This window comes from Hypanus sabinus, chromosome 26, assembly GCF_030144855.1.
Source record: "Hypanus sabinus isolate sHypSab1 chromosome 26, sHypSab1.hap1, whole genome shotgun sequence".
NCBI lineage: Eukaryota > Metazoa > Chordata > Chondrichthyes > Myliobatiformes > Dasyatidae > Hypanus > Hypanus sabinus.
In genome coordinates, this window is record NC_082731.1 from 31191405 (window position 1) to 31207418 (window position 16014).

General features: G+C 54.4%; 1 pseudogene; it reads left to right on the forward strand.

The window, feature by feature from the left end:
• The window catches only part of LOC132381730 (zinc finger protein 850-like), a 37832-nt pseudogene that overhangs the window by 13115 nt on the left and 8703 nt on the right, over nt 1-16014 (forward strand).

Consider the following 16014-nt stretch of genomic DNA (forward strand, 5'->3'; position numbering starts at 1 on the left):
CACGTTTCCCTCTCCTGATTGGTCCGTAGGTGCAAAGGGGCGGTCGTCTCGACGAGCTCTGTGTGTGGGCAACTTCACGCAAGCGCAGTCGACGCCGAGCTCATTGAACGCTGCAATGGAAGTGGAAAAGTTTCTAAATGGTTTCCCGTAAAAAAAAAAGAATCCTTCGTGAATGGAGTGGAACCGAAGGAGAAGAGCGTTTATTGTGTCTGCCCTCACGTCCGCCCGTCAACCGACCTTACGTGCTTCCCGCGAACAGAAATGAGCCGCCAACCAATCGGCAGGGCTGGCGACGGGGACTTCCAGCCAATCGGGAGGCGGGTTGGGAGGGTTCCCCGATGCGATGACGTCATGGGCGCAGGCCGCTGGCTGCCTTCATTGTCTGATATAGGGGGGCAGGGCGTATTTGCGCCTTGACGGCCTCATAGTTGTGTTTTAAATGCTCTCGGCGAAGAAATGCAGCCGGATGGTTAAGGAGATGGTTGGATTTGTTGCATTGCATCGGAATTCGGTGGCCGGGACTGTACACAGCGGGTCCCGGGACCGCTGAGAATTGAGGGGGCGGGGGGGTTGCAAACTAGTGTGGAACCAGTTTAAAGGGACAAAGACCTTCCTCCTGCCTCTGCTGTGAGTATCCGGGAAGAGCTTCCCCCCCCCCCCCCACCCCGCTCGACCTCCGCGTTGCTTTGCAATCAAAGCCATCAGCGCCTGCGCCCATGCATTTAAAGGGAAGACCCCCTCCCCCTCGCCGACACCTCCTCTCCCCCGAAAGGGGCTTCCAATTCCGGCCCCCCGCTGACGTCCCACTTCCCCCCACCCTCCCTAAGTAAAGCATTCACTGTCCCGCCCGTCACCGCTCTGTCAGCGCCAACTTTTTCCGTGTTCTCGTTTGCAACGTTACGGCAGGAAGCGCAGCTCGGGCTGTCAAAAAGTTACACAACGGTGGGGATTCCACTCTGAGGCTTTCGCCCTGCTGCGTGGTGGGCTGAAGAGCAGCCTCCGGGACGCGGTGGGAGAAATTGGCCGCAGTTGACATGGATATTTGGGATCATCCCCAGCCTCCGGAGCCTGTCTCAGAGAGGCGGCGGAGCGCTCCCTCCCAATCGCCCCTGCTCGTGGCAAAGCCTCCCTCATCACCGCCGCCCCTCCCGCGGCGAGGCGCTGTCTCAGCTCGGCAGTCGTGGGCGGGTGATGCGGCGGAGCTGGGGGGGGGGGGGTCCCCAAGGAACGAGGGGAGAGACTGTACAAGGTCAGCATAGGGCCCAATACCAGAGGGGTTGCGGACTCCCCATGACCCAGCCCCCGACTGCCCCCTCCACACCTACTCCCATCCCGTTCACCTTCAACAGGAGTTAAAATTAGAACAGTACAGACCCTTCGGCTCACAATATTGTGCTGACCTTTTACCCTAATCTAACCCCTCCCTCCAGTTTTCTTTCATCTATGCGCCTCTCTAAGAGTCTCTTAAATGTCCCTAACGTATCTATCTCTACGCTGCCTATCACTCTTTAAAAAAAACTGACATCCCCCTCTGGACTTTCCATCTTAAAACGATGCCCTCTCATATTAGCCATTTACACCCTGGGGAAAAGGTGTTGCCTCTGCCTTTTATCATCTTATACACCCCTGTCAAGTCACCTCAGCGCTTCTCCGAAGAGTAGAGCCTGAGCTTGTTCAGCCTGTTCTCATGAGACGTGCTGTCCGATCCAACCAGCATCCCGGAAGGACGAGGAAACCACAGAAAGGGTGCAGAGGATGTTGCCTGGATTGGGGAGCATGCCTGATGAGAATAGGTTGAGTGAACTCGGCCTTTTCCCCTCAGAGCGACGGAGGATGAGAGGTCACCTGATAGAGGTGCATAAGATGATGAGGGGCATTGATCATGTGGATAGTCAGAGGCTTTTTTCCTGAGGCTGAAATGGCTAATGTGAAGGGGCACAGTGTTAAGGTGCTTGGAAATGGGTACTGAGGGGATGTCAGGGGTGAATTTTTTATGCAGAGAGTGGTGAGAGCGTGGAATGGGCTGCCAGCGACAGTGGTGGAGGCGGATACGATAGGGTCTTTTAAGGGACTCTTAGATAGGTACACGGAGCTCAGAAAAATAGAAGACTATGCGGTAGGGAAATTCTAGGCAGTTTCTAGAGTAGGTTACATGGTAGGCACAACTTTGTGGGTCAAATGGCCTGTAATGTGCTGTAGATTTCTAAGTTCTGTGTTTCTAAACCTCCTCTGCACTTTCTCTAAAGCCTCCACATCTTATAACGAGGCTGCAAGTGATCCTGGAGCCATAGAGAAGTACAGCACAGAAAAAGGCCCTTCAGCCCATCTACTCCATGCTGAAATCTTTCAGGAAGGCCAGCTGATGCAGTCAAGGATGCCTGTTTTGTTGACAGCGAGGATAGCTTGTGGTGATCTCAGTAACCTCTCCATCTGCTTCCTGTACGCCGGTGCTCTGTGATTTGCGATGCGGCCTGCTACGGCGGCATCGCCCGCAAGCTTCCACGTAGAGAGGAAGCTGAACCTGGCCACTCAGCCACGAGTGAACAGGGAGTCAAGAGGGAACGCAATCGAGGTACCTCAGTGTTTAGAATAATCGTGAGGGTGTCTGTCCTCACCGGTCAGGGTCAGGAAGTCCCGGGTTTGGTTGCTGAGGGAGGCGTTGAGTCTCAGAGTCGGGAGTTTGGTGATGAGTCTGCCTGGAGTTACAGGGTTGATGGCAGAACTGTAATTAATAACCAAGAGTCTGTCGTAGGTGTCTTTACTGTCCAGGTGGTCCAGAGGTGAGGCAGGACTAGGAAATTGGCACCTGGCATTGACCAGTTTAGGCAAATTGCAGCGAGTTGAGGTTTTCCGGAAAGCTGGAAGCAGGTGTGTACCCTGACCAGCCTCTCGAAGCATTTCCCGATGGTGGATTCAGGTGTGAGAGCCACTGGGTGGTAGTCATTAAGGCCGGTTATCCTGCTGTTTGTGGGTAGTGGGCTGAATGCGGTCTGAAAGCAGGAGGGAACCACAGCCTGGAGTGGCGAGAGATTTAAACACCCCCACCAGCTGATCCGCACGGGATTGACAAACACAGCCAAGCACACCATCCGGGCCCAACGCTCTCTGAGGCTTCTCTCTCCACAAGGCCGACCGTGCGTCTGCAACGGTGGCTGAACGTTCAGGTGCACTGGAGATTACCAGGGTAGGTGGCGACGTAAGGTTTCCGTCCGTTGAGAACGGGTTAAGGTGATCGGGAAGGGATGTGCTGTTGTCGGCCGTCCTCGTCTTGGTCCATATACCCTGCCGCGGGTGACGACGACGGCTGCCTGGATTAGAGGGCAGAAGCTGAAAGAAGGAGCTTGTGTTATTTTCTCTGCTGTGGGAAGACCAGATCGAAGTTGATAAGATTGTGAGAGGCCCAGATAAAGATAAGGCGTCTCAGCCCAAAACGTCAACTGTTTGCTCCGCTCCATAGATGTTGCCTGACCTCCAGCACTTCCTGTGTTGCTGTGCAGACAGCCGGTGTCTTTTTCATAAACTCAGGACAGCCCGCCTCTCACGTGAGAGGAGGAATGTTTCACTTCAAGTTTATTGTTATATGGAAAAACTCCCTTAGCTTAAATTTTAAGGAAAAGTGCAAGGCAACTTTTTTTTTAATGGAGGAAATGCTTGGAATATCCTGCTGGGGTGGTGGGGGTGAGATAAAGGCTCTGATATGCAGGCACGCCGGCAGAAGATGGGGGAGCAGAGTTAGCAGGAAAGGGTGAATCCTTTATTCTCCAGAGTGTAGAAGCAGGGAGATTTCGTAGAACTGTACAGAGTTGTGAGGGGTATAGAGAGGGTAAATGCAAGCAGGCTTTCTCCACTGAGGTTGGGTGGGACGACAATCAGAGGTCGTGGGTTAAGGGTGAAAGGTAAAATGTTCAAGGGGAACATGAGGGGAAACTTCTTCACTCAGAATGACCTGCCAGCACAAGTGGTGGATGCGATTTCAGAGAAGTTTGGATAGGTACGTGGATGGGAGGGGTCTGGAGGGCCGTGGTCCCGGTGGGAGTAGGCAGTTTAATGGTCTGGTACAGATGGGTTGAAGGCCCTGTTTCTCAGCTGTAATGCTCCTTGACTCTGAGAGATTGAGTCTTCGCTGTGTTGCCGCTTGTTCTTCTGTAAGCCTGCACTCTCAGACTTTGATCTTCTGTTAGAGAACGCGTACCACCAGGCTGTGGGCAGCTTCTGTCCCACTGCTACACAGACACTACAGCATAGGAAGGGGCCCGGCAACCCACGATGCTGTGTCGGACTGAAGTAAACTAGGCGCTTCTGCCATCTCCCTCCATTCTCAGCAACCCATGTTGCTGTCTGCTTGTGTGGCCACTTCCCAGGAGCCATAAACTTGCACCCTGAGGTCCCTGTGCACATCAGTAGGGACTTACCACTAACTTTGTACGGCCCGTTAACATTTTCCCTCTCAAAGGGGCCACACCTAACCCCCATTGCCGGGACTCGAGGGCCTGAGTTACAGGGGAAGTTGGCTAGGCGGGGGCTTTATTCCTTGAGCTGTGGGGGGATGAGGGGGTGACTTTACAGAAACAGTGTATTTAAAGTGGACAGTTCAATCTTTTCCCCAGAGTAGAGGAGTTGAGAACGAAGGGGGTGTGAAATAGGTTCAGCAAGAGAGAGGAAATATTTAAAAGGGACTTGAAGGCCAACTCTTCTCATCCAGAGGGTAGTGAGTTTACAGAATGAGGGGAAGTGGTTGAGGCAGGTACGATAGTGTCATTAGGAGAAGCAATGGCTTGGAGAGATTGGGCCAAACGCAGAACATTGGGATCAGCTGGGTGGGAACCATGGTTGAGGTGGACTGGTTGGGCTGGAGGGACAGTAGCCATGTTGCTTCGCTGTCCGACCTGCCATCTGTAACTGACCCATACCCTCTGACCTTTCACACACACTAACAACCTCCCGGTCGAGCTCCTTGTAGCCCCAGCCTCCATGCAGCACCGTTTGTCTGTAACGTTCCGGCACACAAAACATAAGATATGGGAGCAGAATTAGGCCATTAGGCCTATTGACTGTGTGCCAATTCCCTCTCCTGTAACCTTTGACAAGCTTACTCATCAGGAACCTCTCACCATCCTCTGTAAATGCACCCAGTGCCTGGGCCTGCACAGTCCTCTGTGACAATGAATTCCACATGCTGACGAAATTCTTCCTTACCCCCATTTTAAAAGAACATCCTTCTACTCTGAGTCTGCGCCCTCCGGTCCTAGGTTCCCCCACGATAGGAAACATCCTTTCCACGCCCACGCTTTCTAGACCCTTCACTGGGTTTGAATGAGCTTCCCCCTCATTCTTTTAAACTCCAGTGAGCACAGGCCCAGAGTCATCAAACACTCCTCTTACGTTAATCCCGGGATCATGCTCTGAACCTCACTGGACCCTATCTCAAGCCAGCAAATCGTTTCTTAGATACCAGGCCCCAAACTCCTGTCAATACTCCCAAGTGCAGTCTGACCCAGTGCCTCATAAAGCCCTGGCATTGCATCCTTGCTTTTATATCCCAGTCCTTTCGAAGTGAAAGCTAACATCCCATTTGCCTTCCTCACCACCGACTCGACCTGCAGATTAACCTTCAGGGAATCCTGCACAACCCAAGTCCCCTTGCACGACTGGTTTCTGGATTCGCTTCCCGTTTAGGAAACAGTGTACGCTTTCATTCCTTCTCCCAAAGAGCATGACCCTACACTCCCGATACTCTGCTCCCTCGGTCACTTCTTTGGCCGTTCTCTGTCCAGGTCCTTCTGCAGACTCTGATCTTCCTCGACACTACCTGCCCCTCCACCTATCAAACTAAAAGCTTTTCACTGCATCTCAGCGCATTGAGCTCCCGAGCTGGGAGACCTCACGCTTGTTCAGGTTAAAATGCAGCTGGCATTTCTCCGTCCTCAGCTGCAACTGTGTATCCTACGTCTCTGTGTATCCTACGATAGTGTTTCCTTACACTCTGTTCACACCTCCAGCAGCCCTGGTATCATCACTTATTTGTTAATTCAGCAGTCTACATTTTGATCCAAATCAATAACGTACACTCCATCGCTACTTTAATAGGGACAGGATTGGACCCAGTCCAGTCTAATGCTTCTCTGGCCCACAAACTTCAAGGCTGGACATGTTCTGTGTTCAGAGATGTTGTTCTGCACACCTCTGTTGTAACACGTGTTTACTTGAGTTACTGTCACCTTCCTGTCAGCTTGAACCAGTCTGGCCGTTCTCCTCCGGCCTCTCATGAACTTTCACCCATGGAACTGCTGCTCACTGGATTTTTGTTTTGTTTTTTGCACCATTCTCTGTAAACGCTAGAGACCAATGTACGTGAAAATCCCAGGAGATGGGCAATTTCTGAGATACTCAAACCTCCCCGTCTGGCACCAACAATCATTCCTCAGTCAAAGTCACTCAGATCACATTTCTTCCCCGTTCTGATGTTTGGTCTGAACCTCTTGGTATCACACACAAGATGCCAGAGGAACTCAGCAGGCCAGGCTGCGCCTGTGGGAAAGAGCAAACAGTTAACGTTTCAGGCCGAGACCCTTCATCAGGACTGAGAAGGATCTCAGGCCTGAACCGTCAACTGTACTCATTTCCATGGATGCTGCCCTGCCTGCCGAGATCCTCCAGCACTTTGTGTGTGTTGCTCGGATTTCCAGCATCTGCAGATTTTCTCTTGTGGTCTCTGCTCCCTCCACACCAATCCTAACCTCACCACCAAACCCACAGATAAGGGGGTCTGGCGAACTGACCTCTACCTTGTTGAGGCCCAGCACCAACTCTCAGTTGCCCTCAAACAGGACCCCACTAAAGAACACCAGGCCATTGTCTCCCCTTATTGACTCTGGGGATCTCCCATCCTCTACCACCAACCTCATAGTTCCCTCACTCTGCACCTTCCATCTCTACCTCCTACCCAAGATCCACAAACCTGCCTGTCCAGGTAGACCCATTGTCTCAGCTTGTTCCTCCCCACCGAACATACCTGCAGACCTCGACCCCCATTCAGTCCCTTCCGATCTACATCCGTGACGTTCACACACTCTGGATCTTTTCAATGATGTCAGGTTCCCTGTCCCCCATCATCTTACTTTTAGTGTGGATGCCCCCTCCTTACACACCTCCATCCCCCATCAGGAAGGCCATAAAGCTCTCGATTTCTTTCTGGAGACCAGACCCCACCACCACTCTCCTCTGCCTGATGGAGCTCTTACTCACTCTGGATAACTTCTCCTTTTGTTTGAAGGAAATGGGAAGAACCGGAGGTGTAGCCATGGGCACTCACATGGGTCCCAGCTACGCCAGCCTGTTTGTCGGCTCCGTGGAACAATTTCTGTTGTAGACGGCTGACCGTCCCGCACTTTTCCTACGCTACATCGATAATGCTTTTCTGCACCCGTGCTGAACTCGTCCACTCCATCGACTTTGCCTCCAACTTCCACGCTGCCCTTAAATTTACCTCCCTCCCCTTTCTCAATCTCTCAGTCTCTGTCTCTGGAGACAGCTTATCTACCAATGGCTACAGTTAACCCACGGACTCTCACAGCTACCTGGACTGTACCTCTTCCCATTTGTAAAAACGCCATCCCCTTCTCCCAATTCCTCCGTCTCCGCCGCATCTGCTTGCAGGATGAGGCTTTTCATTCTAGAACGAAGGAAATGTCCTCCTTTTTCAAAGAAAGGGGCTTCCCTTCCTCCACCATCAACGCTGCCCTCAACCGCCTCTCTTCTATTTTACGCACGTCTGCTCTTGCTATCCCATCCTCCCACCACCCTCCCAAGGGTAGGGTTCCTCTTGGCCAGTCAGCCCAGAACATCCAGAGTACTCTTTTCCATAGGTGCTGCCCGGCCGGCTGAGTTCCTCCCGCATTTTGAGTGCGTGTTGCTCGGATTTCCAACATCTGCAGACTTCCTGTCGTTTGTAGCGGAGCCTCTTGACCATATCGGCGTGGTCGGCCGATTCCATACTTGCATTAACGAGCAGCTAATGCTGAGTGTCTGTCCACTGGAAATGCGGGTGGCGAGTTTGGTCCGGGCAAGTGTGAGGCGTTGGGCTTGGGGAGGGCAAACGTACCCAAGCTCCCGCCAGGGGGCGCATCGGACCCGTGAGTGCTCAACTTGGATGAGGATTCACTCACCCGCAGTCAGCGCCCTTGCACCTGCGCTGTGCTTTTGTACCACTTTATTCTGCACGCATTTTTACCCTCTTATGTGAGTCCCATTTCACCCCCAATATCTATTACCGACGCACCGCGGGAAGCTTCCTATCGCGACACATCGTGGCTCGGTCGGGCGATCGTGCTCCCGGTGGCGCAAGGAGCTGCGGAGATTTGTGGACGCAGCCGAGCCCGTCACGGAAACCAGCCTCCCACTCCCGCGGACCCCGTCTGCACTCCCTGACGCCTCGGCAAAGCAGCCAGCCCGGACGTTCTCTGTCCTCTCTTCTCCCCTCGCAAAAGCCTGAAAGCTCGTCCCGCCGGGCTCCAGGACAGCCCCTGTCCCGCTGTTGAACGGTCCCCGAGATGAATTATTGCCCTTAGCATCTTACTCGTTACCTTGCACCACATCATCCGCCTGCAGGGCACTTTCTCTGTAAATACGATATTTTATTCTGTATTCTGCTGTTTTCTACCTCAATCACGGAGTGAGCCCAGTGTGTGCGTGTCACTGTCACTCGTAGTCTATGATCCTCTCCCGGGAGGGGGAGGGGAAAGCGGCCGGGGTGGGAGCGAGGGGCCTCACCCGTCCCCCAAGCCGATTTCTAACCCCGCTGCGGTTCTTGCTTTGCAGGGCCCGGGATATGGGGAGCCCGGAGCGAGGGCGGCGCCCGGAGCCTCCGCAGGAAGACGAAGGAGGAACGCCGGGCGCCGGCAGGCTGTATATCTGCTCAGGCTGCGGCCTGGCCTTCGGACCGCCCACGGACCAGGGGAGCCACCGGTGCCCGCCCCCCGCCTCCTCCACCCCCGCCGTTGCTTCTGCCCCGCCCTTCCGCTACCTCTTCCCCGGCGGCCCTGGACTGCCGGGCCCCACCTACGCCCTGGGCCAGCCCCTGCGCCTCCTGTGCCCGGCGCCCTCCCCCAGACCCCGCGCTCCCGGGGTCCCCGGTAAGCTCTATCCCTGCGGGGCCTGCGGACGCACCTTTGGGCGCTCCTCAAACCTGGCTCGGCACCGGCGAAGCCACACGGGCGCGCAGCCCTACCAGTGCGCCGACTGCGGCAAGCGCTTCAACTACCCCTCGGAGCTGGAGACCCACCAGCGGGTTCACACCGGCGAGCGGCCCTTCACCTGCGCTGTCTGCGGCAAGGGCTTCACCCAGTCCTCCAACCTGCTGACCCACCAGCGGGTCCACACCGGCGAGCGGCCCTTCACCTGCGCCCTGTGCGGCAAGGGCTTCACCTGCTCCTCCAAGCTGCTGACTCATCACCGGGTTCACACCGACGAGCGCCCCTTCGCCTGCCCCGACTGCGGCAAGGGCTTCAAAAGTTCCAAGGAACTGATGATGCACCAGCGCATCCACACCGGCGAGCGACCCTTCACCTGCGCCCGCTGCGGGAAGCGCTTCACCCGCTCCTCCGACATGCTGACCCACCAGCGGGTGCACACCGACCGCCGGCCCTTCGGCTGCCCGCTCTGCGCCAAGCGCTTCAAGAGCGCCAAGGAGTTGACCCAACACGAACGCGTGCACACGGACGAGCGGCCCTTCCGCTGCACCCGCTGCGGGAAGCGCTTCATGTACTCGTCCAACCTGCTGAGGCACCAGCGTATCCACACCGCCCGGGGCGAGGCCGAGGACCAGGGGCTAGCTGCTGAGGGCTGCTGAGGTAGTGGTGGTTGGGTGGGGAAGGGGTGCGGGGAGGGTGATGGCCAATGTCACCTCCCACCTTTCAGCCGCCAGGAGTGTCAGAGTGCGGGAAGGGGTTAATACCACCTCCCAGTGACGAGGGGACGGGAAGGGGGTTAATGCTGCCTCCCAGCCGCCAGGAGAGTCAGAGTGCGGGAAGGGGTTAGTACCACCTCCCAGTGACCAGGGTGCGGGAAGGAGGGTTGATACCACCTCCCAGCCTCTAGGCGGGGTCGGAATGTGGGAATATTGCCTCCCAGTGACCAGGGCGTGAGGGACAGAGGAAGGGCTTAATACCACCTCCTAGCCACCAGGAGGCGTTTGGGGGAAAAAGAAGGGGTCTCCCAGCCAGCAGAGGTTGTCGGGGTCTCCTGTTGGGTGTTGGGGTCAGGGTCGGGGATTCCATGAATAGATAGTTCACTGGGATGGTAGAAAGACGCTGGAAATGTCATGGGGAGGGGGCTGGAATCCTCTCTTCCACATACACCCCATTTCGCTTCTTCTCCCCCCCCCATGTCCTTGAGTCCCATGCGCCTGTCACTACCCCTCCACCCCTATTCCTCCCCAGTCTTCAGGGAACCACACTCGGACTGTGTACCTGCCCCCGGTGTCTTCCCGAAGCCCGAGGCTCTCCGTCGATCCTGTCTTCAGCCGCCAGGGGGCGCCACCTCCTCCAGTGTCGCGGCATGCCTTGGAAATGTCTGTACTGAAGAGCTGAACTGTGTGCGTCTGACCCAGAGGATAGGGGAGACGGTGCTCCCGGAACAAGCCTGCAGCTGCAATGACCCCTCCCAGTTCCACACTACCACGCTGTACTTGGAGCTGTCTTCCTGGAAGGAATTCCGATCCCCTCCGGAAACTGATGCCCACCGCGGGGGGGGGGGGGGGCGGGGGAGGGATTTCTCCGTGAACGCCGACCTCAGCGTGTCCCCGGGTCCTCCAGAGGAGTCGGCACGGACAATGTTTCCAAGTCGGACTCCCGGTAGCCGCCCTCACCTGCAGAAGAGCAGCTGGCCAATCCTTGCTGTTGGCCGGGTCTTCCCGAGGTCCTCCCTCGGTGTATAGTTAATGTACAGAGAGGCCCAAAACAGATGTAACTGCTGATGTTTTTTTTTCAGAAATTAAATTTAAATTTAAACTACCGATGCATCGTCTTCAAGATTGTTCAATGTCATTTCCAATACCCCAGTATAAAGGAGAAAGATAATCGTAACAGCGGATCCGATACAGCCCCCCCCCCCAAGAAAAAATACAGTAAGAATACAGAAAAGTTTTTAAGAAACACAAAATAAATATAAAATTATGTAGATGGATTGTACGCCCATAAAGTGACGCCAGGCACGGGAGTTAAGACAAAGAGGTGACAAAGGAAATAATAATGGGGGTGGGGTATTGATCGGCCTGACTGCTTGGGGAAAGTAACGGTTTATGGTGGTGGTGGCGTGGACCTCCCTGATAGGAGGAGGAGAAAGAGTCCGTGAACAGGGTGGGTGAGATTCTTCATGATGTTCCGGCTCCTTTCTGTATATGTGTCCCTGATGACGGGTCGGTTGGTGCCGGAGATGCGCTGGGCTGTCTCCGCTTCCTGCTCACTGCGGCGCGTCTGTGGAGTGGCCTGGCATGGTGTCTAGCTGCCGTTAGCCTCCTCAGAGGGTAGGGTCGGCGAGCTTGGCCGACCGTGTGTGCTGTGTTCTGGGGCCAGAGGAGCGCTCCCGGGAGTCCGAGTGCCGTGTGAGTGTCGCGAGTTCTCGGTGGCATCGAGAAAGGGGTTATTCCCCCCGGCGCCGGGCCTCCTCCCTGTAGGCCGCCTCGTTATTTGTGAAGCCATTGGCGAAGGCGGGAGTTGGGCCGTGCAGCTGCAGTGTGTGAGAGCGGAGTGAACAGCGACAGGCTCAGCTCCCAGCCCGGGGCGACGGGGGTGAGGATGCTGACGAGGGAGGAGCGGGGGCCTGCTGCTTCTGAAGTCCACATGACTTAGACCGAGAGGCTACGGCACCTGTCTAGAGCGGTTCTGACGGTAAGCGCGTTGGATAGTGTCCAGTGTCCCCGCAATGGAGGCTTCGGTAGGTGTCATTACCACCCGTTCAGAGCACTTCATGGCGACTGGCGTCGGTGCCGATTGTCATTTAGTTCTGAAAGCGTCCACGGATGGTGGCGGCTGATTTGAAGCGTGCGTGAAAGTTGGTTAGCGTTTCAGCTAGGGAGGTATCACTGGTGCAGTCGACGCTGTTTCCCCTGATGCCCAGCCGCATGCGCCGGGGATGATTTTCAGATCGGTGCTCCTGAATTTTTGAGCGTTATTGCTCTTTGCCCTCGTGATGGCTAAGACGAGGCTTCTCCGGCACCGTCGCCAGACCCAAAGGCAGCGTCCCGGGCGGTTTTCGTAGTGAGTTTGCCTCAGCCGTGAGAAAACCGTTCTTGGGCTACCGGTGTCGTCCACATTCTCACTGGTGTGGCCGATGACAGAGGAAGCGTATTCCTTAAGGTCTCCGCCTCTCCTCCTGGGTCTAGGATCGAGACACGGTACGACACCGAAACGAGAGCTGGGCACTAAACAGGACGCTAGTTGGTAACCCAAGTTGAGTTAACGATTGAGCCCTGAAACTTGGTTCAGGTGCTTCTTCAGTACTGAAATCCTGGCGCCAAACCATGGCAGCAGTTAGCGGGTAGGTCCTGAATCATTACAAAGGGGCCGCGACGCCTATGCGCGCTCCGGAGAGCGTCGGGACGGCGCGTTTGGGCGCGTATCGTCACATCTCCTTTTGGGAATGTGTGAGACAAGGACTTGGAACACAGGTCACACGCACATCGGCGATGCTGGGGAAACGGGACGCATTGTTCTTCCAGGGGTTTATCTCGTTATTGCTTCGGTGTTGGGCCGCTTAGGGAAACAAACTGCCCCGGCAACCTAGCGGAATCGGCTGGAAGCTGCAGCAACACACGAGAAGCCGGAGGAGTCCGCGGGTCACGCAGCGCCCACGGAGGAGAATGGAGACTCGGCGCTTTGCATCTGTCCAGATCTGAAACACTGACCTGTCCGTTCCGAGCTCAGACTCTGTATTTGCGCTTTGCCTCCAGAAACGCTACTCGACCGCCCGGGAAGACCCTGGAAACTAATCAAAAAGCTCCGAGACCTGGGCCCGCACAACTACTTGTGCTACTGGCTCCTCGATTTCCTCAGTTGCAGACCCCAGTCAGTCGGGACTGGCAACAACGTCTCCCCCACAACCTCCACGAACGCAGGTGCACCACAGGGCTGCTCGACTCGCTTTACACTTAGGACTGTGAAAGAAAGCACAGCTCCAACGCCATGTTTAAGTTTGATGACGACACCAGTGTCTGAACCAAAGACGAATCGGCTTGCAGGAGGGAGATTGAAAACCAGAATTCGGTTCAATGTCACCAGCATATCTGATGAAATGTGTTGTCTTTGCGCAGCAGTACAATGAATGCATAATAATAACAACAACATCAACAACAACTGCAAATTACAGTAAGAATAAATATGTACTTTTTAAAGTTAAACAAATACAGCAAAAAGAGAGAAGCGGTAAATAAGCTGATCCTGAATCACTGAGCGTTTGTCTTTGGGCTTCAGGTACCGCCTTCCTGAGAACCGGGCATGTCCTGCGTGACGGGGATCCTTAATGGTAGGCGTCCTTTCTGAGGCATCGCTCCCTGAAGATGTCCTGGACACTCCGGAGTGGGGGGCAGAGCTCACAATCGATCTGGCTGAGATCACAATTTTCTGCTGCTTCCTTCCATCCCCTGCAGTAGATCGCCCCCCGCCCCACCACCAGACGGCGCTGCAGCCGGCTAGGATGCCCTCCACGGCATACCTGGAGAGATTAGTGAGTGGTGTTGGTGACGACCCGGATCTCCTCGAACTCCTAATGAAATGTAACCACTGTCGTGTTCCTTTTGTTGCCGCATCCACGTGTTGGGTGCGGGATAGATCCTCAGAGATCTATAACCCTTTGATAGGGTTCGAACTGCGAACGATTCAGGAATGGTCACGGGGCGCGCTCGCAGGGCTCGGCCCGAATGCGGAGGGACGGCAGGCCCTCCCTGTCACAGTAGTCGCTGGCACCGACTCAACCCGGGAGCGGCGGAAGGCAGCGATGACCACGACTCGACCCCCAGGAGCAGAGGGCGGCCATTCCCCGGGAAGAGCCGGAGACATCGGAATACCGACAGATACTCGGAGGAACGTCGAGATTTCGGTCCGGGACCCTTCATAAGGACTGGACAGGGGATGGGGAAGAGGATGGAGGACAAGAAGGTGACCGGTGAAGCCAGGTGGGTGGGGGGCTGGAGCTGAAAAAAAGAAGCTGGGAGGTGATAAATAGAAAAGGTAAAAAGCTGGTGAAGAAGGAATGTGACTGGAGAGGGAGGTAGATCATGGGAGAAAGAGAAGAAGGAGGGACACGGGGAAAGGGGTGATAGGCAGGAGAAGAGAAGAGGTAAGAGGCTAGAGTGCGGAATAGAAGAAGAGGGAAGGTGGGAAACTGAATTTTGTCAGGATAAATCGATCATAATGCCATCGATGTGTGGAGGAGCGTACACGACTAGCGGCATCACAACCTGGTATGGAAACATCAATGCCTTTGAACAGGAAATCCTACAAAAAGTAGTAAATACGACCCTGTCCATCACAGGTAAAGGCTTCCCAACCATTGAGCACATCTGCATCAGGGTACCCCCCACCCAGGGCTTGATCCCTCCTCGCTACTGCCATCAGGAAGGAGGTACAGGAGCCTCTGGATTCACAAAACCAGGTTCAGGAACAGTTATTACTCCTCAATCATCAGGCTCCTGAGCCAAAGGGGATAACTTCACTCAACTTCACTGAAACGTTCCCACAACCTATGGATTCACTTTCAAGGACTCTTCATCTCATGTCCTCTATATTTATTGCTCATTTATTATTATTATTTACTTTATTCATCTGCAGCTTGTTGTCTTTTGCACACTGGTTGAACACCCAAGTTAATGCGGTCTTTAATTGATTCTATTATGGTTATTACCCGCAATAAAATCAATCTCAGAGTTGCATATGGTGACATATATACATGTAATGGCGTCTGTAATGTTTCACTGCCAAGGCTAATTAAATGGTTTCTCTGTAATGTTCACTGCTGAGGTAACGGTTTCTCTGTAGCAGCGCTGTTTGAGTTATGGTTGGAGTTAACAGGACCGTCGTATGCCTGTTAGCCAATTGGAGATTGATGTTTTGTCTTGTGTATCTGGAAGGATGTTGCTTTTCGTGGTCTCTTGTCGGGGAGAGATGAAGAGGGAAGATGTGTGTGGAGAGAGCTGGTAGACCACCGGACGGAGTGGACTGGGATCTGAGGGTCCAACGGTCGGCGATGTTCGGAGGAGACCAATGGTGGAAGAATGATCACTGAGTGAGCTCCAACGTGACTTTGACTTGGGCCCTTTTTTGTTTATTTTCATTACTAACCCTATGTTCAGACTGAGATTTATAAAGTTCTATCATTTAATTGCATATGGTGTACGGTCTGGTATTTTGCGTTGTGGTTTCTAACTGGGGGTACATTACACAGCATCCACACAAACGTGCTTACCCAGTTTGGCGGGGCCGAAGGCTGATTCCCCTAGACGAACGTGAGCTGGGCGAGCCTGAGGGTTACAATTGTGGGGGCTCGTCCGGGATTGATTCCGTTGGATGCTGTGCGATTGCCCTGGTTAAACCTGTGCTGATATAGATGCTGCTGGGGTCGAGCGCTGGTGTGCCATTGTGGGACTGCTGGTAATTAATGCGTGCGTGTTGAGTGGGGTGGATATTCATACCCCAGCTGAATTGTTACTTTGATTTTTGAGTATGGTTAAAGCTGTTGGCAAAGTTGAAATCGTAGCGCTATATTTTGACAAAATGGTGGGCTTAGACCTTGTTTTAAGTCAGACTAGCGCTGACGTAACGGCGGTGGGACTGCCAGCGTCCCTCGGTGCCCTAGGTGAGGTGGAGCCATTCACTGTCCATACTGTCAGGGAGGAGGAGAAGGAAGCCCAGCAGGCAGGGTCACAAGCTGAGTTATCCACAGTTGGGGGCAGAGATTTCAGAGACAGGGTTCTATCGTTTCTGAGGAATGAGGGGAAAGAGAGTTCGGATTTGGAAAGTTTAG